The following is a 25,083-nucleotide window of genomic DNA, read 5'->3' as shown; positions in this document are numbered from 1 at the left end:
ACAGAAATAAACATGTATGTTCTATTTCAGGAGGCACTGAACAGATTTATAAAATGCTACTTTTGGAGAATGCAAAGGAAATGTGGTAATAATATTTCCAATTTTCCATACAATTCTTCATATTGGACTACTGAATTCTGGATTCTAAGTGCTGCATTTTATTCTACAGCTTCTGGCCTTTTGTTTGTGGGAGGGTGATCATTGTAGCCTGATCATTTTCAAGTTTCCTCAAAAATTTCCAACCTTTCTTTAATGATACTGAGTCAAAATCTTTGCTCGAAATGTTCCCTCTGATCTCCACTTCTAGAGATTTTAATACCATGGTCTTTAATGTTATCTGAATTTGAAATATTTGAATTTGAATTTCCTTCATCATGCATAATTATATTTAATAAGTTTGAAACATTAAAATGTAGATTCAGTTTTCTGTATTCTAAGTTCACACACTTCCATTCTAGTGAAAATTAAGTTCTGTAATTCCCTCATGCTGCTGAGTTCTTAGATACTTCATAATATTTCTGCTTTTGTTGTTGTTGCTCTTGCTGTTGTTGTTGCTGTTTTGGTTTGGTTTGGTTTTTGTTGTTCTTTTTTTTTTTTCTTTTTTTTTTTTTTCCCAGAACACTTATCCATGCTTTGTTTTATTGCTTTAACTTAAAGAAGCCACACTGTATTTAATTAATTTATCACGCCTTTCTATGTATATTTTTAAATGAAATTATTATTAATACTAATAGATAAAATTTAAAAATTTTGGCACTTCTTATCTTTTGACTTCTTATCTGTCAAGGAAACTCTAGCTTCTTTTTGTTCACTTCTTATCAAATCCAAGGGAAGAAAATCTGCTGGCAAATAGTATATCTGTTTTGTTCTCATGATACATGGGGAAAATGGTTAATTCAAGTTTACATGTAGCTTCTTTTTAAGGCAATACCCACTCAATTGGGAAAAGCAATACAAAACAAAACAAACTCACTAAAGGCTGTGTTCCAGCTAACACTGAGAAGAACCATGCAGTTTTAATGAGTAGCAGAACCAATTAGCTAGTAAGTCATAGATATTAAATGTAGCTAATTTCCAGTATTTCACTGAATTTGTAGTCCGGTGAACTTCAAAGTGGGTTATTTAAATTATGTTTGGTGTTTAACTCTTATTTTCTGGGAAGGGGCTTTTGACTAGAATATGTCTTTTCCATTACAGTGAAATGAACTGAGACCTCAAAATACCTTTTTCTAACCTTTTACTACTTAATGAAGTTAAACTTACCCCTTAAATTTAGCTATCATAGGTGTAGATTTCTAAAATGTAGGCTTCAGGGATATTTTTTTGTCCTTTTAACTTCAGCCTTATGAAAACTTGAATCAGCTCCTTAAGTTCTGTTAGGTAGTTCAGCCAATTTAATACACAGAAGAGTATGGTTAATGGATGGCCAGTGACAGCTGATGTAATAAAAAAATAAAAAATAGTAAAGGTGGAGGAGAGACAAAAAACTAAAATGATTCCTCATCTTCATCTGCACAGTACAGGAGTGAATATTTATTCCAGGTGCTGTATCTTAAGCTTAAACTAGAATTTCAGAGTCAATATTATGTGCATATATACTTATAAAATATATATGTTTAAATTCATTCAAATACTGAAATATCCTTGCTGTCTGTAAAGCATGAATGAAGGTAAAACACTTTTCCAGAACTATTTAACAATTCACTGCTATCAGATATAAGAAGATATCTAAATTTTATCACGGCATCCATCATCTTCAGGTTCCATGGAGCAACTTTCTGAGGAACTTGGCTAATTACAATTGCCATAAAATACAATATGTTGCTTCATCCTTAGTTATTTACTCAATGCAATGGGCGTATATTTCATTATTTCTGTTTCAACAGTTCACTGATGATAAAATTTTAGATAAAACAAAAACAAACAAACCTATTTTAACCATTAGTAGTACTGCAGATACAGAACTCAAAAGAAGTCTGAGTTGTTTTTTCTTTTTCTTGACTGCTTTGACAAAGGGCTTCTAACAGAATACATTTTGTGAGATTATCTTTCCTCTGAGGCAATCTGGCATTCGAAACAAATGTGGGTGGCAGACAGATAAGTGGGAAACTTGGCTGCCAAAACATGTTATGTTATTAAAGGAAAACTACTTGCATATTTTCATTATGAAATACACACAAATCATTAAGAGAAAGTACTAAGTCAGTGTTCTAACATGCTGGAATTACATTTCACAGATGTATGTGGTATCAGTGAAATTTTTACTGTGATTTTTTTTGGCTAGCATAAGCTCCTTGGTTTTCATGACATTTTTACAATTTTGGTGGCTTCGTGCTATTTACCTCTTTTCCCAAAGATGCTTGGTTGTATGGGAATATTTATGCTCCATCTTGTGTGATTTATGCTCCTCTCTTACACACAAAACTAATGAGACATGCTTTTTCACAACATCAGTTCTAAGCACTGCCAGCATACAAGCAGAATTTGGAGAAGATTCAGGTGTAATTGATATTGAGAGGGAATAAAGATTTAATGGACATTAATGGGCATGCAATAGACTTCTGTAATTAAAAGAATGTGTTAAAGATATGAAACTATCTAATGTGCTGTCCAAACAGAGTGGATAGTAAACACTGCTTATATGATAGCACAAAGCATGGATTCTCCCATTTTGCTCCCATTATAATTCTAATTATACACCAAAGTAGATGACATATTTAATTTCTTTATAAATTAGTAAAATAATTGTCAGTAGTGAACAATGAAGTTATAAAATTAAAAGGTGGAAAAAGTATAATGGGAACAGAAATAGGAGGTAGTGAGACAGGATGAATTAAGTAGGAAAGAGGGAAATAAGGATATTTTTATGCTATCTCTTTAAACTATAATATGAGCATTGAGGCTGCAAAATAGATCAGAAGAGAAATGACTAAAGGAGGAACCTAGTAAGCTTTCTGATTGGAGAAAACATAGAAATGACTTCCCCTTAAATCCCTTCAGAAAGAATGCTTACTGCATTGGTTGTCTGCATTCAGAAACAAAGTAATTCTCAACAGGAGGCCTTACAAAGGCAGATAGCCTATGGGCCTTATTATGAGAAGATGAGGAAAGGACTGGGGTATGAAATAGAATAAACAATGAAGTGACCTACCTAGTTTGAAGGAATGTACAAGAATAGTTACAGAATGCCACCAAAAAAATTGGGGATTGTGCATGAAGTATTATAAAATATTTAGTAGAGGAGCCATTGACAAGAAAACATACAAATCAAAGAGGAAGAAGATCTGGGGGGGAGAAATCTATGTGTGAAAATAGAGGGAAGGGGGAAAGGCATAAAAAATAATAATTTAATAAAAAAATGTGTAAAGTCATATATAAATGAGTTGCTGGCCTATACACTGTCTCACTTTTATTTATAGGGGTGGGGGGTGAGGGGGAGAAGTTCTTTGATATATGTATACCCAGCATGAAATCAAGAAACAATGGTTCAAATGTCCAATGTTTATTACAAATCTTAATCAGAGAGATGGGGAAGTGGAGGACAGATGACTTAGGGTGATGGGGAAGGAAATGTGGGAGATAGAAAAGGTAGAAAGAGGCAAAAATTGTGTAAAGCAGGGATAGTCACCACCTGGATCCAGAAGTGGTCCCGTTGCAAGACATTCCGATGGTCCGAGGCAAAATTGCAGGGGGGGAAGAGCAGCGGCAGTGTGGCAGACCTAGGGAAGCAAGTGGGTAGCAGGAAGAAGTCGCAGGGTAAGTCCAGGAGCAGGCAGCAGGATTCAGGTAGCAGGTCCAGGAGAGTCCCTCAGTGAGCAGGACTTCTGTAGTGAGGGATCTGATGGCAGCCACCTATCCTCATGGTTGTTGATCCCTCTTTTATCCTCCTTTTTCCCTGCCTATGTGACATCTCTTGGTGTTTGAGCAAGTGCCATGTGAGTACCACCCGGGATGGCCATCTTCCTTGAGATAAAAGTCCACTCAAAAAGACCACTTCACTGTCATTAAGCTGCAGCTTATCTCTCTCCCGTTGCCCCTGGCTTTGTCCTTCTGTGTCCCTCAGACAAAGGATTTTGCAACCCTTGCTCAGGACTTGTCCATCAGTGCTCTCCAGACAAAGGATTTCTCAAACCTTGCCCAGGACTTGCTTGGATTTGTTCATCCATGTCCTTCAGCAAGCTTTGAGTCAAAGGTATAACAGTACAGTCTCCTACATACACTTGTCTGGCTATGTCCTGCATCTCATCAACACAGCCTTCCCTATCTTCTGAGTAAAATACATTTTTAACATTTGCTGGGTAAAAAACTCTTTAATATCTCTGCATGAACATGTATGGAAGTCTGAGTGTTAGACACTAGATGTAAACCAGGGTTCAGAGAGCCCTATGAGTACACGATGCCAGCAACTGGAAATATCATAGTGCAAGGATATTTTGCAGGTGTATATTCTAGTGAGTGATCACTAGTGAATATCAATCCAGAATAGCTGGTGAATAGAACAAACAACTTGGGATTCAAATACTTAAATATGTTAGACACTGAAAAGAGAAAAGGACCTGTGAACTGACTACTGGAAGAATAAGGATGTCCATACCATTGTCAGTAGTTTTGCAGGCTGGTTACTGGTTAGACTGTAAGTCTGAAGCAGCTATCAGAGACACATACCTACACCACTTGTCTGTGTACAAGGCAGCTGAAAGACAAGGAGATCTATTGCCCAGTTACTGGATAGATTGAGCACCTGAAGGCAATTACTGAAGAGTTGTATTGAGTGTATTTATGTGTGTTTATGTGTTGACATGCTGGTATGCACTGATAAGTCATATGGGTCCGTGAATACCAGTGACTAGAAAGGTGGTGATGAGCAGAAATGTTAAGGGTTCATATACACAGGCGACTCAGATATACACAGACACACTGAAATAGAAGGACAGATAGATACTGGGTAAACTGAGTGCCTGAGCCAATTTGCAGGACTGAGGTATACTGTATGCACTGTATGAAAGTACATATATTAACCACTAACAAGCTTTCATTCTGGGAAGTCAGAAAGAGGAGCAAAATAAGGCCACTGATGCTGTGTTCACGTGTGTGCTGAGTGTTTTCCACGTTGATCCATATGGTTGGCCACATTTATGTATATAAATACAGTGAGTACATGTGTCTGCCTGACTGCTGGAAACACATGCTTAGTTTCTCTACTGGTTTTATCAAGGGGCTGGAAACTGTGGCAGCCTTGCCAGGGGTAACTGATAACATAACTTAGGTTAAATGTTAAAAATGAAAAATAATATAGGGAAGGAAGAAAATATATTATGGAAGAAAGGAAGACAAAGTATGGTCCATAAGTGGTGAGAAGGAAAGATGAGAGAGAAAGAAATTGCTTTTGGCAATATTCAAGAGGGAAGACGTAAAGCTAGAGATATAATAGTACTGTAACTGAACAGTGCTAAGGAAGAAAGGATTTGTAAGTCTCTAGGTATCTTAGATACAAATCCAAGACATGTTATGATATATATAAAAAAATCATTGTTCTTGCTAATATAATTCTTTTTGAAATATGACTATGTATTCTGTTTTCTGGAAATAAATTCAATAACACTACACACCTGTCCAAACTCCTGTTTGTCAAACTAGTTGTTAAATCAGACACTAAATTACTGTGTCAGTTGTTTAAAGGGTATGACATCTCTTTATTAAACAACAATGCTTGTAAAGTTAGCTTGAATCCTAGTTTCTGAGAACATGTATAATTTGAAAACCAAGACACAATAGATTATAAATACAGCGCAGTTTGTGTTGTGTACTTGATGCAGTCTCCCAACACTGGTATTTCTTATGAAAAAAAACAAGAAAAAATAAATTCGCCACAAATACACACACAAACACACACACAAAAACAACAACAAACACAACAAAAACAAACAAACAATGAAAAACACAACCCAGGCCACACAGTTTTTTCTGGAGTATATATGAAATTTCACATTTAAATCAAATAAGTAAGCCTCATGATCTTGTTTTCTCTTTTGCGCAAACAATTAGAACATCTTTATATAAACTCTATTTATGTATTTTCCTTCCTATACTGCTGTGAAAAACGATTGCTTTTGAGCACAGATCTGAAAACTCCTAATTAGAGACACCAGGCATTTTCTAGGCTATTTCTTGCATATCTTATTCTACATCTTCAGTTCCTAAGAATTACTTCCACATAAGGCTCATCTCAGCCTCAAGAGGTATACTTGCTAAAATGCTTTCATTTTACTTGCTGAACTAAATTTACATCTTTCTTGATGCGGGTGCTGGTGTATATTACCTAGCTCCCTCTTGTGACTTCTCATCTTCATGATATGCTACACATGATAAGAGTATGTTATGATATGGGTACCATATTTTGAGTAATTCATAGGATGATACAAAAATATGATATTGAAATATTTTATACTATTTTTCCCAATGTAAGTGTCATGGTTTAATAATTTTGTAATTTTGCTATCAGTATTCCACATCATAACATCATATAAAGCATGAATAATTTTACTGAATCTGCAACTTACAGAAGAAGACTACATCTCCCAGAGAACAACACAATAGGTCACGGGACCTGGACACTATATTAACTCGGTCGCAGGCTAGACTGACGTCTTTCGAGTTCTGGCGTTCAGGGCAGTGTGTGGGAACCTTCACTGTTTCGCCTAGATTCACAGTAGGCCTCTCAGTTACAGGACTCATTCTCTCTCCTATTTTGCTTGTTTCGTTAGCTTAATTTCAATTATATTATATTATATTGTGTTAGCCTGTATTTCGATGGAGAATGCGGGCACACTGAGTTGCTGTTTTTCTGTGTTTTCTTCTGTTGCTCTTTTAGCTTTTAACAGAGCTACAAGTTTGTTTTTTTTTCTGTTAAGGAGCTATCTTAGGTTTGCGATTCTGCACCTGCGAGCTTGACCTTCAAAGTCCAGGTGGACTGCCAATACCCCGGTTTATTTTATAAACACTGCTGAGCTTTGCTTTTTTACTTTTTTTTCCCCTCTCTATTGAAGAAAAGGAAAAAAAGGAAAAAAAAAAATGTTTCCTCTAGTAAATTTGTTCTACCCGGGACTGCATGTCATTAGTTCCTCTTTTGTGATGCTCCAAACATATTGGACCATGTTTATGCTAGCCACTTTTTCCTATGGAGCTATGGGAATGTATAATGGATTGAAAGCATGGTTAGCAACACTTACTTGGTATCTGCATGCAGTTCCAGAGGGAGCAACTAATGCAACTAATAGTACAGACATGGTGGTTTTTGAGCGTGCTCTTCCTTTTTCCCTTGCATCCTTTAAGCAGTCTTCGAATGACCAGTTAGCCCAGTGGACCACACTGTCAATCGTATCAATCTCCCTGAATTTACTGTTGGTTATTGTAATAATCTCACTCAGTATCTGGAATTATAACCTCAGGAGGAAGTCTTCCCTAGAACTAGAGAATACTGAGTGGCAGGGAGTGTGGAGAGACTTCGGAGAGACTTTTAGAAGACAGACATCTTTAGTGTCATGGAGCTTTACTCCTGAACACTTAAAGAATCCTGAGAGTTTGACCGCATATTTGAGACAGGAATGTTGTGGCTCAGGCAGATCTAAGGAGTCACAAATAACTTGGGGCCTAGCTAATGCTTATCGAGCCTTATTCAATACCATTCCTGAGAGGGAAGATTTTGAGGTTGAGAGAGAGAGTCTCAGGGCCAAGAATGAGAGTATGCAATCCAAACTTGACACCCTCCAGTCCGAGCACAACGCTCTCCAGTCCGAGCACAATGCCCTCTGGTCAGAGCACAGTGCCCTTCGGTCTGAGTGTAACATCCTCCGGTCAGAGCACAATGCCCTCCGATCCGGGTACAACACTCTCCAGTCCAAATACGACGCCCTCCAGTCTGAATGCGGCACCCTCCGGCCCAAGCACGATGCCTTCCAACCCAAGTGCGACACCCTCCAGTCTGAGCGCAACACTCTTCAGTCCGAGCATAACACGCTCCGGTCTGAGCACTAAACCCTCCAGTCCGAGCATAACACGCTCCGGTCTGAGCACTAAACCCTCCAGTCCGAGCACAGCACTCTTCAGTCCGAGTACAACACTCTTCAGACTGAGCACAATGCCCTCCGGAACGAGCACAACACTCTCCAGACTGAGCACAATGCCCTCCGGTCCAAGCATAACGCCCTCCAGTCCGGGTACAACACTCTCCAGTCCAAGTATGACGCTCTCCAGCCCAAGCATGATGCCTTCCAAACCAATTGCGACACCCTCCAGTCTGAGCGGAACACTCTTCAGTCCGAGCATAACGCCCTCCGGTCTGAGCACAGCACTCTTCAGACTGAGCACAGTGCCCTCTGGACCAAGCACAACACTCTTCAGACTGAGCACAATGCCCTCCAGACCAAGCAGAACACTCTCCAAACTGAGCACAATGCCCTCCGGACCGAGCACAACACTCTCCAGACTGAGCGCAATGCCCTCCGGTCCGGGTACAACACTCTCCAGTCCAACTATGACAGCCTCCAGATTGAGTTTGGTGCCATCTAGTTCGAGCGGAACACTCTCCGAAACCAGCTATGTCCCCTCCGGGGTGAACTGAATGTATTTAACCAACCACCAGGGGCACATGTAGTCCAATTTGACCAGCCACTGGGGGTGCATGTAGTCCAATTTGACCAGCCACCGGGGGCACATGTAGTCCAATTGGACCAACCATCAGGGACACCAGATACAATGTTGGTTGCCCCTGTAAGAGGGTGAAAGACAAAACGAGTTTCAACTCAGTTAGAGAAAATGCAGAAGGAGTTAGAAGAGCGGAGGGAGTTAGGAGAGCAGGGGGACTCAGGAGAGCAGGGGGAGTCAGAAGACCAGAGGAAGTTGGAGGAGCAGAGGATGTTAGAGGAGCATAAGAGGATGTTAGAGGAGCAGAGGAAGTTAGGAGAGAGGGAAAAAAAGGAGGGTTACCTGGAAGAAATAATACAAGAGTCAGAGTCAGAGTCAGAAGAGGAACCAAAAGCGAGATTTTCTTTACGAGAATTTCTCGAGTCCAAACTTCTAGATGGGGCAGCCTCATCAACACAGTTGCCACCATCAACACCTGGGACTCTTGATAGAGCAAAAGGTGAGCAAAGTATTACGACCATTATTGATCGATCTTTTAAACTGAGTGAAATTTGAGATCTAAGAAAGGATTTCACATGTCAGCCAAAAGAACATACGGTCACTTGGTTACTTCGATGCTAGGACAATGGTGCCAACAGTGCATGGCTCGATGGCAGTGAAGCTCGCCAACTGGGTAGCATTTCCAAGGACTCATGTATGGACAGAGGTATTGGCACATGCCAAAATCAGTCCTACACCCTCTGGAAGCAGATGTTGATAGCGGTAAGAGATAGATTCCCCTTTAAACGGGACTTGGAGCCTAAGAAAAAGAAATGGACTGATATAGAGAAAGGTATCCAATTTTTGAGAGAAAGTGCCCTGGTGGAAATTCTATACAGCCCCCACTTCAATCGTAATGATCCAAACCAATTATATGATCCTGAAACAGTCCGCGTTCCACAACAAATGTGGCGTGACTTTACAAAGGCAGCTCCAATAATAATGAATGTGCATTCTTCCTCTAAATATCAAGATTTACAGAAAAAAAATGTGTTATTGTAGGTATAAATTTCTGTTCTTAGTTACCAGCATAAATTAGGGCAGGATCTTAAGAGACTGGGTCTGTCTAGTACTTCAGCACTTCCTTCTTTCTCACTTAGCTGTGTGCAACGTCTTTGCTAAGTGGAAACGCAACCTTCTAGTGTGTCATAGTGGAGAGTGAGTTATTTCACTGTACCAAATTGACACCCAGAAGTAGTTATGTTTACTAAATATATTATTCATTATTTATACATTATACTGGCATTTAAAGTCGAATAATGGAATCATAGAATCATTTGAGTTGGAAGGGATCCGTAATGGTAATCTAGTCTAATTCTTCTGCAGTAAGCAGGGACATCCACAGCTACATTAGGTTGTTCAGAGCCTGGTCCAGGCTGACCTTCAGTGTTTCCAAGTACAGGGTATCCACCAAATCTCTGGGCTACCTAACCCTATTGTTTCAATTCAGTCTATTTATATATTTTTCATAATTCATGAAAAATGCCCAAGATTCTCATGTCCCCTTAGATAAGCTATAAAACACGATGTGGCTCAAGACTGTATGTCATAGCCCCAGTAATCACATAGCAACATTACAAAAATTGCTCCAGCACCAGAATCAGAAGAATCATGTCTTGACTGGTAATAACCAGAAACAGATTCCAGAGTTCTTTGCAATCCTTTCACCATCCTCAGTTATCTTTACCCTGAACAGCAAACTGCAGGATTCTCTCAAGATGTAATAAGGATCATCTGGATATTCACAGCCTTCACAGCTCACTGTGATTTGTCCCAAATGAAGTGAGTAAGACTTCATGTCATAGTCATCCCAGTCTTTGCTGTAGCACTTAGCAGCCTTGGGGATACAGGAGCGCCAAGCACTGCCTTTGGTAAACTGAAGCTGAGGGACCACACCCTTTCAAGGGGCTGTGGTGTAGCAGCCCTTCTGCAGAGTAAGCATCCCACCACACCACTCCAGGTGGTCCTAGTCCTATGTGGGGCCAACAGCAGTTCAGAAGATTAGGAAGAGTGCAGCAACAGCCCTGTCAACCACCATGACAGCTCTATTGCATGTCCACCCAACTCAATACTCTTTCTGACACATTCAGAAATATAAAGACTCTTGGGCTAAATCACAATTATATACTCTGTTTCACAAGAAACTGAGAAAGAAAAGTATACAAAAATTCATGACAGGATCCTCAAATCCTTTTTATTCCAATAACATGTGTGGAAATATAATTGCATCAACTAAAACAGTTGCACAAAAAGCAGCTTATCATAAGTGATCTGAGATTATTTTTCTTGACCTCTAAATACAGAAGATTTGCACAGTTTCAGTTGTCATTATATGAGGTTTTCAGAACTTCTAAGTTATGACTTCAAGGAGAAAAAAAAAAAAAAAAGAAAAAAACTAAATCATAGTTAAAAATGACACTGAGATCGAGAGACAAGGATCTATGCTGGCTGAACATTTCAGGTGGCATAATGTCACTGAGTATTTGTTTCAGGACAATGTGACCTATGTGATCAGAACCATACTGAAGCCTTATTTTATTTATTTCATTCGTTGAAAAAGAAAAGAAATAATCAAAGACATAGACTGTAAAAAAATTGAAAGCATAAGTCTTAAACTATTTTATAAACCTCTTCACTTTTTTGAAAGAAATATATTGAAGTATATTGGTATATAAAAATACTAGTTGGATTTTAAAAAAAAAAATATTTTTTTAATAAGTTACAGTTTAACTAGATATGTTTTAGCTTCAGAATTTTCTGGAAATCAGTTACATATGTCAGGAACACAGGAAAGACTTCAGTTTTTAAGATTAATGTATTTTTAACAAAGTGATGAAAACCATATGCTGTACACAAAATTATATGCTCAAACACATTGTTTCTCTGACTCCTTCTGTATGTGTGTATTTTAGTATTACTTTAAGACTTCGAATTCTATTTTACTGAATATGTTATTGAAAAATCTCCAGTTCATTCTTACTCTGATTGTCATGTGTATGTATGATTTTCCTTTATTTGAATCTTCTGGATTTATATATATATATATATAAATATAAAATTTATATATATTATATAATGTATACATATTATTATAAATATATATAAATATATATATTTATTATATATATATATATATTATATAATATGATAATATTATATATATATTTAAAGCAGTATATCGCATTGCTAATTTAAAGACAGTTTAATTCTTGACTACTTCATTAGAATAATATACCTTATATTAGTTTGGCATTTTCTTCCTCTTTTTCAAAAGTAACACAAGAATGGGAACTTGGAAAGTCTTTAATGGTCTAGCTTCTTCTTAGGAAGTCTTCTTTTTCTTTCTATGAAAGGGATATTAGAGTAGTCATGCACTTATTTATAAATATTAATCATGGATAATTTTGAAAAATTGATTTTCTCATATGTTAAAAAATGCTATATTATTTGTATCAGCCAGATATGATCAAATGACCTATCAGTCTCAGGACTAAAAAACACAATGAGGGAACGGTATATTAAAACTACAATTGTTTTGTTTGTTTGTCTGTTTGCGTGTGTGTGCATTAAAAGACAATGGAACATAGTGTGTGCCCCGGTGGCGCAGTGGTAGGAATGCCGCCTTGCAGCGCTGGGGCCCGGAGTTTGAATCCCCCCTGTGGCGCAAGTGGTAGAAGTGCCGCTCTGCTACACAGAGGCTCGAATCCCAGGGGTTGGACTCGATGATCTCTAAGGTCCCTTCCAACCCGCACGAGACTATGAAACTATGATGATAGGACAAGGATTCTACTTTACAAAAAAAAAGATCTGCCATGTACCTGTACACAGAGTTGTTTGTGAGATATTAAAGAATTATAAATATATATATCAGTGTAAGATACGTAATGCTTTTAACAGATCACAAGAGCTTTTGTAAGTTTTGAGCACTTTAGTAATATAAGCTTGAATGCTATATCAGAAACTCGGTAAAGCTTTGGACCTGAAGCACAAGAAGAACAACTGTATAAGTTATGTTTTTGCCAGATCTTACAGAAGAAAGTGTGATGGCTCATGCAACCTGGTATACACAGTATAAATAACTTTCTGACTTCATCTTTTTTCAGCAAACTTCTACGTTCCATAATGAGTTTCAAATCATTGTAGAAAAAATAAATAAATAAATAAAATAGAACGCATTAAAACTGCATTCTTTTAAACAATGAAAAAATATCTTTTTACATAACATAAAGTAAATGACAATGATTTAATATGAAAATAAATAATGATTGCAGGACTGGGGCCTGCTATTTTGTCTACATGCACCTATTACATGGACTTGTGTAAATATATGAGTCTTGAACCAAATCTGTCAAAAGTCCAAAAGTCACTGAGCTTTGAAGTGAAAGAACAGAACATTCATTTGTACCAGATTTCATCAGGAATTCATTATTTTAACACATGTGTAAAGGGTAAACAAATGGTTTTACAAGCTGAAAGAGAAAGACAAAAAAATCCACAGCCATCAGGAAATTATTTTTATATTAAAAGGCAAGATCTATTTAAAGCTAATGCATAATTAATGCCAATAATTTGTAATCCACTCAGAAACCATAACATGACCTAAATTATAAATTCATTTTAATTGCCTCTAAATTGCATATCTCTGAAGACTATAAAGTCTAGGGGTATATGCTCTTGAGATTTAGTTATAAGCTGTAGGTTTTTAAGTAGGAAATATATTCCCTATAAAAAGTACTGTTGCCAGAAAAATACTATATATATTTAATAAGACATTTCAATATAGTAAACAATAAGATGAACAAAAGTAAAACAGGTTACTCAGACAAGCATTGTCATATTTATAATGTAAACTGCCTAAAAAGGTAACTATCATTGTTTCTTGAATTACAAATTCAGCAGTTTTCAGTTAGTTATATTTTTCATAACCTTATTCAAGGGCTTTATGTTTTGTTTGTTTCTTTGTTGTTTGTTTGTTTCCTAAATCTGAATAATTTCCTGATGGATTGTTCTGTGGCTGGTTAGAATCGTCTTTGGTATGACAGTCAATGCTTTAAAGAATCTGAAAACATAAAAGCAAAACAAAACAAAACAAAGTATGTGAAATACTATTTTTTGCCCATAACAAATACATATATACATAAGTGAATCTGGAAAAAAAAAAAAAATTAAAAAAAAAACAAAACTGTAAAATATTTTCCATAGTGTTTCTGTGATTTTATAATTGATAAGTAATTAAAACAAAAGCTCAACACCATCTGTACTTAACATGGCACCTCCCCATTTCTTCATCCCAAAAGGAAATATGCCTTCTAGGCAGATATTTAAGAGTCAAGTGTCCTAGTGTTTTGCTGGAACCAGAGACTGGATACATACTGTGAGCTCCGGTTACATGTGGTCTGCAGATTTCTGTCTGAAGCCCACCGTCAGCTAACTTTTACCTCTATTTGCTTAAGTGAAAATAGGTTTGATTAAGCAAATTGAATTTACTAAATACTATATCGAAATACAGGCTAACACAATATAATATAATATAATTGAAATTAAGCTAACGAAACAAGCAAAATAGGAGAGAGAATGAGTCCCAAAACCGAGAGGCCTACTGTTAACTCTAGGCGAAACGGTGAAGGCTCCCACACACTCCCCTGAACGCCAGAACTCGAAAGACATCAGTCTAGCCTGCAAGAGAGATAATATAGTGTCCAGGTCCTGTGACCCATCTCTGACCATGTTGTTCTCTGGGATATGTAGTCTTCTTCTGTAAGTTGCAGATTCAGTAAAATTATTCATGCTTTATATGATGTTATGATGTGGAATACTGATAGCAAAATTACAAAATTATTAAACCATGACAACCGTGAAGGAGCAGACTGTCAACCTGCAGCCCATGGTAACCACATGGAGCACATCTCTACATGCAACCACGGAGGAGCCCACAATGGAGCAGATGTGGCCTGAAGGAGTTTGTAGCCCAAAGCAGAAAGCAAAAGCAAACTTTATCCTGGAGCATCGGAAAGCGACTACAAAGGAGTGGCTGAGACAAAGCATTATGGACTGCTGTATAACTTCCATTCATCTGCACAGCTAGAGAAGAAGTGGCAGAAGAGTGTGGTGGAAGTGTCATTGGAGGAAGATGCTTTTATTTTGTCTTTTATCAATAGGCAGTAAATCTCCCTTAGGAAAAGCATGTTTTATCAGTGACAGTAATCTCCTTGTCCCTATCTCAACCCATGAGTTTTTTCATCATATTTCTACCCGTTTTTGAGGAGATGGAGTTAGAGAGCAGCATGGTGGTGCTGAGCAACCTACTAATTTGAAGCCCCCCACATCAATCTAGTATTTATGTTTCCATATTCTTGTTAAGGAAAATAATCATAATTCAAGCCAAATGGCTAACACAGAACTCTGAATTTCACTTGATACAATTTGCACTACTTTAGGCCACCAAACAATTGAACTTATGGCTTACAGTGAAATTAATACTAGGTATAATTCTCCTTCTACACATGCACTTATTTGAAGTTCTTAAATCAGTACTTCATCCTTTCTTTCTTTTGTTTGTTTGGTTTGTTTGTTTGGTTTGTTTCTGTGTTTTGTTGGGTTTTGCTTTTTTTCCTCTCTGAATTTTGTGAAATGGACAATTTCAGTTGTGCAATGTCACTAAGAACAGATTTACCCACTAGACATGCCAGAATCTCTGCACTGACTTTAAAAGTCACATGATAGAGTTCATCCATGCTCAGAAGTTTTAGTTAAATGCCTGGCGTTCAGTGAGATTAATCTGGGCATAAATAAGATACATGAAAATAGGCTTCCCTGTGAAAGGGGGATGTGGGGGGTGGGCGGGATAAGGGGGGGGGGGGCAAGGTGTTTAAACAAACAAACAAACAAACAAACAAAAACTCACAAAAAAAAAAACAACCCAAACCCACCACCAACAAAAAAAACCACGCAATGCTAAAGATTAATAAAAAACAATTTATTGTTATGCTCAATATATTGTTTATAAGCAGAGGAAACAAATATCTCTGTAGCAATTAAGACAATTTTAGTGTTACCGTACTGGAAATTTTAACGGTATAATTTAATAATCATCATTAGTCTGTATTTCATAAATACAAAATAACAATGAAGTTGGAACATGTCTATATGAAAATAATAATAATAATAATATTCACAATAATATTTAAAAGACAAAAAATGAAAAGTTTCCATTTCTTATCTTGGAATTTGGTTCAATATTCCATTATTTCCTTTAGATAATAATATTAAGTGATGTAAGAGTACAACTGCCATCTCCTAGAGCCCCAGCTCAGTACTGCTCCTGTTCAAATTGTGGAATTCTGCCTGGTAACCAGGGTCTCCATCTGTACTGAGGGACACACAGGCCAATCAGTGCTGCCTTTAGCAGCACCCCACAGGGCCTCACGCACCACACTAGTACAGACAGCCCAGTGTCCTCCTCCTGCCTGTCTGAAAAAGCCAGCAATTACCTGGTGCAGGCACTCTTACATCTCCGGTCTGGCTAGCTCACACACTGAGCAGTGGCACCTGAGCAGTGGCACAGACTCTCTGTCCACCTAGAACCCTACTAGATGCCTTGCATCCACTCTACAGCTCTCCTACCTGCCAGCTGTTCCAGCATGGGATTCACCATGCACATCCCACATATATGGCTTGATGTAGACAAAGCAAGAGCAGCTGGCACCAGACACACAGGCTGTGGCCTGTTCCAGATACTGGCATGGAGCCTTCACTTGCCTTATTCAGCCCCAATCCCCAGCAGCTTGTTTGAGGACACGCACCCCTCCTGTCATGAGGGCTGGCAGCAGAGTCCCCAGTCACTGCCGTAGATGAAGCTGCAATCCCACTGGCTCCAATAGCTGGCACCTCAGTTTGGGGTGCCCACACCCCCAGTCGTACTCCAGCAGCGGGCATCCGGTCATACAGATTTCCCCAGTAGCTGGCATTCTGGATTCTCTTCTTTGATTGAGAGAGCTATGGCACCTCTCCAGCTAATGAATCTAGGACCTTCACTTACTCCAGTGGCTGATACTGTCCTTCAATATGCACTTACAGATAATGCTGTAAGTGCCAGCCTCTGGATTCCTTCCAGTCTTTGCTAGGGGGCATATGAAAATAGTTTTGTGTTTTGTTTTTTTTTTTACTATGATTATTTATTTATTTACTTACTTATTCCTGCATCACTATCCATTGCAGGGTCATTTTTTATATGTTCGTTAACTCACCTCTATGACTTTCTTTCCTCACTGCTCTGTTACAATGTGTTCTATCCAAGTAACTATATATGGGGTGCCCTTTACATATGTTAAATATGTATATATATATGTGTGTGTGTATGTGTATGTATATACATATATATACACATATATACACACACGTGTATATATATGTGTGTGTGTGTGTGTGTGTGTGTGTGTATTTATATGTATATATATAAATATATATATATTTCTCCTTGTTAACCTGAAAGCCAGTTTTGTTCAGCTCCAAGTCTTCATTCCTTTAAGCAATGATTGGTATGTTTCTTGTAGTTGTGTCTCCAGTACCACGCCTGTGCCCCATCTCTTAGTAACCCATGCCTGAGCTCCTCTAAACCACTCTGTCCTTCTTCTCAAAGCCCCTGCTTTTGTAACAAACTTTCATTTCTCTAAACCATGACATTTTGCTAGAGTTGTACATATCTCATCCTAGGCAGTATTACTTCTTCTTCTTACATATAAAGTCATTTATACTGCACAAGGATATGTATTCTCTCCCTTATCCCACCTCAGGAGACTGGGTGAACAGCTGTGCAGCACTTTTAGCTTCCTGCTGTAGGGTTAAACCACAACAGCTACTGATACCTGTGGTGCCATATGCTTCCCATAACACATACACACACACATAAAAGAATCACAGAAAGGACTATGCACTCCTCACATCCCTCATCCTGATCTTGTGTTCTGCTTGTTAAGTTCACTTCATTCTGTTTGAACACAGGACAAACCAAAAGCCATGTTTCCCATTTCCACTGAATTGCTTTGTAAGAGGTCAGAAAGAGCAACAGCTTTTTGAAGATTAATTAATAAAGAACATGATGATGATCCTAAGTTCATTAAGTATGGCATGATGACTGACTAATTTATCAAATTTATTATCATTTAGCAAGAATTGTTTGCAGATCAAACTCTCAGAATGGATCTAGAAACATTTTCACTGTGAGTAAGAGAATAAATAGATATGTTACTTTGCAAAATCTCTTTTCGAATGCTAGTGGGATGATTGGACAGTAAGGAAATCTTTTTTTTTTTTTTTTTTTTTTAACTGTTTTCTGAAATAGTGCGATTATTTTGACATTTATTTTTCAGTTTCTATTCTTCTTCTTAACGCCTTGTATTTTCCTACTGCTTGTGGCAACATTTACAATACCCCTCCTTTTAATCTTGAATCTTTAAGGGAAATAAAATCTTTTTGAATTTGACAATGTAGATTTTCAAATGATTTTTAAATATATATATATATTTTCCAATATATTTCATGTATTTATGTTTTTTGTGTATTTTATGTATTTTCATGTATTGCTTCTAAAGCTGATGAAGAACAGAGAGAGTGTTTCTATCTCTTCACAAAGCAACCATTTGTGGGAGGAAAATAGTAATTGTTTTATAATCTCCAAACCACTGTAATTTCTACTTTCAAATTAAATATAAGTTCAATAGGTATGTTTCTTTCAATAAAAGAGTATGTTTGCTAAACTTATTTGTATCAATCACACATTCTTTAGGTTTTGATCATTATTTATAGGAAACTAGACATATCTGTTTTGTTTTGTTTTGTTTTCTTCTTTTCTTGCAAATAGTGTAGTTGGTGACATGATTTCTATTTACATCTTCTAAAATGCTGAAAAGAGCATAGATTATGTAATTCTTAAGACTGAAACACACAGACCATTTTTACAACATACTTTACAGTCCTTTTGATCATAAAAATAGCACTGAGTTAAGCATCATCTCCAGAGAGCAAGAGGTCTCACCTGACACACATATGTGGTATCACTGTATTTTTTTAAAACTCTCATGATTAATTTGTCTTAGGGAGCATGCATAGAGAGCATCCTGCTTTTGGTTGAATTAACGGTTTCCTGAAAACTGCAACAGCTCCAGATGTCCCACAAATGTAATATTAGTCCTGTACTGTGCAGAATGCACTTTCTCAGTCATGTGGTATACAACTCTCTCTCAGTTTCCAGTATCCATTTCTTCATGTATACACAGTTTCTTTGATGTCACTTTTAACTTTACTTTTGCTCAGATTCCAGTCCTGAAATGAATTCAGTAAAACTACTATAATAATATTAGGTTTACTTTTTTTCTCTTGAAGCAAGGATCAAAAGTCCAAGTAACTTTTTTTTTTTTTTCCCCTCTTTGACTGATATTTATTCCTGTTCTAAACACAGTGAAGAAGTCATTTGATTTCAGTCAGTAGACATCAATAAGAAATTTAAAATAAATCCAGGTGATACACTGTTAAATGTATTCCTTATTTGAACGTACACTTCATGAGAAAGATGTAGCTTTGGCTTTCTTCCCAGTATGTGGCTTGCAGATAACATGAGGAATTCTTTAAGTGCATGGGGTGGGGGAAGTTAATTGCTACTGGAAATATTTTGAACCACATTCAGAATGGTTTAATATTTAATGAATGGCTGTCTGATGTTTAAAACAGGTGATTACACTCTTTGCATTTAAATTAAAAACATGTGTTCCTACCTTATTATAAAAACTTTAAAAACCCAGAGCCTGTTGCATGTAAATGTAGGCATGCACCACCATCTGTAAATTAGATTTCCTAGTTTTGAATTGTTTTTATTACTTGGCACAAGTTTTAAGCAAGTGTATTTCATTTATATCTGTCTGAATGTATATTTCTGTTATATTTCCACTCTAATACTGTATGTTCTTTGTTTTTCGTGGTATTGTTATTTATTTAATTTTTTTTTCCTACAGAATTAGCAGTTCTGAGAAACAGAGATTAAGTATCTGTGATACTGTACAGGGAGCACGTTATAGATAAATACACAAGATTCATTTTGAAATGCAGTATTCTGTTTCCCAGAAATTAAAATTTTGGACACAATCTCTTCCTTTTCAAAAGGAGAAATTACAGAAATAGAAGTTAATTATTAGTGTACTGTTAAAATATTTAACATCAATATTAGAAATGTAATTCTGCAAATATCTGCTGAGAGGTTTGAAAGCTGTGCTTTACAGAGCATGTGAGGGTTGTCTATGGAAAGATGTTTAAATTCATCACATTACATTTATTCCCACTTTACACCTGCTAAATCACATTGGACATTATAAACTACTTTATTTTTCTTTATTTAAACAAGAAAATAAATTTTTCAGTGACTGGAGTTTTTATTTTATCACTCATACGAGGAAGCCTACTGGTTAAGATACAGCAAAAATTTAGAATCACACTTTAGGATAAATATTCAGATTATTACAGAACTACTTAGGTACAGTGAAGACTGTCTCATCTGTATTAAGATCTTATCTACTGAAAGAGGAAAACATAAACACCAAAATGATAAAATGGTATTTCTGTTCTATTAATTTTATTACACACTGTGATATTTTCTGCTGCTTTCTAGATATAGTACAAGATAAAATTTTGATAAATTGAAACAAACAAACAAGCAAACAAACCAAACAACAACAACAACAAATGAAGGAGAAATTTAAAAGTAACTGAACAAATATAAAAAGATCATCAAGGACACAAACACAGAATGATGATTTGTAGATACAGGATGCAGAGTGGGAATGAGCATTCCTCAGTGTATCTGCCAGCAGTAAATCTCTCTAGCTGATATTTGAAATCTATAATACTGTGACAATTTGACTTCCTCTTATCTGTAAACAAAGAAGGCAGAATAGTTTTATCTCTCTTAGACAAATGATTTTGCTATATGTGCTAGGGAACTTGAACAAAAAGAATGAGGTTCTCAATATCTTCTTTACATCTGTCTTTAAGAGTCAGACCAATTGTCCTTGGAGTACTTTCTCCCCTGATCTGGAAATCTGGAATGAATAAATACCCCACGTTTCAGGTGGAAATAGTTAGATACCTAAAACTCCACGTGAACTGTCGCAAGTCCATGGCACTAGATAAAATCTACCTGAGGGTACAGAAGGAGTGGGAAGACATGATTGCCAAACCAGTTTCCACTATCTATCAGTGATCCTGATCAACTGGAAAGGTCCCAGAGGACTGGAGACTTGTCAACGTGACTCAAATCTACAAGAAGGGATGTAAAGAGAATCCGGGGAACTACAAGCCTGATAACCTGATCTCGGTGCCAGGAGAGGTTATGGAACATGACATGATGAGTAAGATCACACAGCTTATGTGGTACAGTTAACGGATCAGGCCCAGCCAGCATAGGTTCATAAAAGGCTTGCTTGACCAGACTCATCTCCTTCTGTGATCGAGTGATCCACCTGGTGTATGATTTATCAGTCAGTGTAGTCTGCCTAGACTTCAGTATAGCCTTTGACACTGTATCTTGCAGTATTCTCCTAAGGAAGTTGGTAAATGTCACAGAGTTATCTAGATCAATCTATGTCCATGTCAGGGGGGACAGTAGGCCTGTGGGCCCCCCGTCCCCTGACAGATGGGAAGGGAAAAAGGGAAAGGGGTACAGAGATGGGAGCTGGGCTCAGGGAAACAAACAGAGAAACGGCAATGATCTAAGGAAGATTACTTATTTTACTAATTACAATCTAATTGAAATTGAGGCTAATTAGTCAAGTAAAAGAATAAGAGAGAGAGAGGTTTCCAAAGACTGAGAAGCCTACTTTGAAAACTGAAGGTGCCACGGCTTGGAAGCACACCCACACCAACTTCCAGGCAGTGAGAGAGAGAGCGATCATCACTTCCATGACATGTATCCCTCTCCAACCGTGAGGTCCTCTGGGATGTGTAGTTCTTCTTCTCTGTGCTCCAGATGATGTTATGATGTGGAATATCAATAGAAAAATTACCAAATCACGACAGCATCGTATGTCCTGGACAAGTACACTCTTGGCTGGTTCAAGAACTGTCTGGATGGCTGGGCCCAGAGAATGGTGGTGAATGGAGTTAAATCCAGCTGGTGACCAGTCACAAGTGGTGTTCTCCAGAGGTCAGGAGCCTGTCCTGTTCAGTATCTTTATTGATGACCTAGACAAGGGGACTCAATGCACCCTCAATGAGTTTGCAGATGACACCAAGTTAAGAATAAGCGTCAATCTGTTTGAGGGTAGGAAGGCCCTACAGAGTGGTCTAGTCAAGACAGAACACTGTGTTGAGGCCAGGAGGCCAGTGGGATGATGATGTTCAAGAAGACCAACTTCATGGTCCTGCACTTTGTCCGCAACAATCTCCCCTCTCCCTCCCCCACCCCCCCTTCTTTTTCTTTTAAAATTTTTCCTTTTTTTTTTTTTTTTTTAATAACGAAAAAACAAAGCAACAACAACAACAACAACAACAACTTCATTATGCCATGGGGAAGGTTTGTATTCATACTCAGAACACAGTTTTGTTTGATTGTTTGTTGGTTTTATTTTTTAGTTTGTTTTTCCTTTCAGCAATATTTTCTCTTTATTTGACATGGTATACCATGAATTTAATGTTGTCAGGGCCAGGAGCACAATTATATCAGCATCTTAGGAAAAGCAGAAGCAGTATTTCTTTGACTTGTTTACCTTTTAGGAATATATTCTGTATGCAATGCATTAAAAATATTCAGTCTATTTTTGCAGTTAACCATGGCAGAGCTTTCTTATTTTCTAATAGCATTCTGAGGAAAGGTTGAAAGAGGTAGATGCATTGAAGGAGTATCAGGTGAGAAGGGGCTGACTGTTTATTTGTACACAAGTCTGGTACTGCTCGTTACTGACATCTAAGTAGCTTCTTCTGTGGAAAGTCTGAATATGGAATACAGAACTCAAAATACATGATGAGTTGGAATCCCAGAAATGGTATCTTGGGATACAAACAGAATTCCTTTTACCAATCCAAACTAAACAAAATTGTCTTCCCATGATTATTTAAGGCTGTTGAATTAAAATAAATAAATAAATTAAAAAAAAAATCCTCTAATCAGCTAAATAAAACCATATGAAATAATTTATTTTATTCAGGAAAAAAAAAGAAAAAAAAATTTATATATTTTAAACACTTGATTCCAACCTTTTTCATAAATGCATTTTTAACTTCTTTTTGAATATATTTTATTGGAAATTTTGATATGTTGATGGATTGTCAAATTCAACATTATAACTGGTGGGAGTATATATGAAATTGAAAGGATGATTTTGAAAAATAGTAACCTAAATAATTTCATATTCTAAAACACCTATTTATTAAGCTGTGTTTTGGCTCAGCTTAAAAAAATGCTTTAGAATAAACTGTCAAAATGACTATTTCATTTTAGTGATTTATATTTTAATTATCTTTCTTTCAAATGAAAAATGTTAATTGTCGGTAATTATTTTTTTTTTCAGATCTCTGAGGTCTATCATATAAAACTGTAAGAAAAATATGTATGTGGTCTTCAGGTCATTTATTATTCTTGGCACATTATTTTTACAACAAATAAATCGTATTCTAGTGATTAATACTTGGAGTCACTTAATAAAAAATATAGAATTTACTATCAATTTTCCAGATAGTACCCTTGAACACATTCTTGTAATTCTGCAGAAAGAATGTGATATATGACAAGAAAATATTTCATTTCTGTATTTGCTGATCTGATACTCACTTTTTAATGTAACATTTAATGAATTAACCCCATTATGAAACCCTGATCGATAATGAACAATCACCGGACCCATGTTGCATGCAGAGATTGAAAGTTAAGGTTTTGTTTGTTTGTTTGTTTGTTTCATTGATTGTCATTTTAAGTAAAATAATCATAATTTCAGATAGATTAGCTGCCATTACTGTCCATAAATATCAGTACAGTATAAAGCTATAAGGCTTTTCTTTCAGGTGCAATGTACGATGATTTTACTCCTCAGTCTGGAACTTTAAAGTTATTAAACTTGAGATTTGTGCACAGGAGAATAAGCAATCATAGTGAGAGACTGATTGGAAGAATAAATTTGTCTGAATATTTTTCATAAGTATAAAGATTACATCAAGTCTAGTTTAAAGTGGTATGGATGCATTTGATAATCTATTAAGAAACAATATTTGAAGTAAATGGACACATTAGCTAATAGAAGGAAAAAAAAATAATAGAAGGAAAAACAGATATGAGGAAAAAGTCTTCTACAGTGAGGATGGTGAGGTACTGGAACGGGTTACCCCGTGATGTTGTTGATGCTCCATCCCTGGAGACTTTCGAGGTGAGGCTGGATAATTATTTACAAATTGAAAGAAGAACAAGATGGCTGATCTACTTCTGTGTGATAAGCCAGTACAGACAAGATAATTTTTGATAAAATAGGTGACATATTCATGAAATACTTTGCACAATTATTATTACATTGACAGCAGCCTCAACTTAGGACTTGAGAGAGAAAATAAGTGTGGAAGTTAACTGCAAAAACATAATCATCTGGTGATATTTGTTTGCTTGACATGCCCCAAAGTATTCAAGATATCCACATGTGGTTGACAGATATGAGATAGGGCCTACTGCTCATCTATGTCATAGTGGTGTATTGACAGAAGATCTTATAGGAAATCATGAAAGAATTTCAGATGACCCTGGATACATGGCTGACCAAGTAAATTACAGTGTGGCTGTGGGTCACCAGTAACTGGCCTGCATTAGTACAGGTACGCTACATGCACTAGTCATATTTTTTCCTTGAAATTACAAATATACTCAGCAGATGTTGAGTATAACTTAACTATAGACAACAGAACACTATGCTCTCCTTAATGCTAAATGAATAATGGTTCATGTATATAAAAATAGGCATGTGTTTCTAAAGTAGGTGTCCTCTACATTTTTTTTCGTACACTGCAACTTCTACAGTTTGAGTGTAGCTGTGACATTAAAATGTTTGTCATACCACAGTATGATACACACAAACAGGGTGACCTATGGTGCATGGTGTCGTAAGCCATTTAAATCAGATTTTCTACTAAGCTTTCCCATTAGATAGAATAAAAATATCTAAACAAAAACAAGAAACAAAATAATGCAACACAGTGTAGGTTGAAAATTCATGAGGTAATAGCTCTAAAACATTAACTAAACTAAAACAAACTAAAACATTAATAAATTTGCATATTTAATTTCTTTCAAAGATCAATTAAATCATCTTTCAGACCTTACGAATAAATATCCAGCATGGGAGAAGACAGAAGTAGTAACACAGAGAGTGACCCAGAGAG

The sequence above is a fragment of the Coturnix japonica genome, chromosome 1, assembly GCF_054131305.1.
Source record: "Coturnix japonica strain WE chromosome 1, WE-NBRP24, whole genome shotgun sequence".
In the NCBI taxonomy this organism is placed as follows: Eukaryota; Metazoa; Chordata; class Aves; order Galliformes; family Phasianidae; genus Coturnix; species Coturnix japonica.
The sequence above is the reverse complement of the archived record's forward strand: the minus strand, read 5'-3'. Positions refer to the sequence as shown.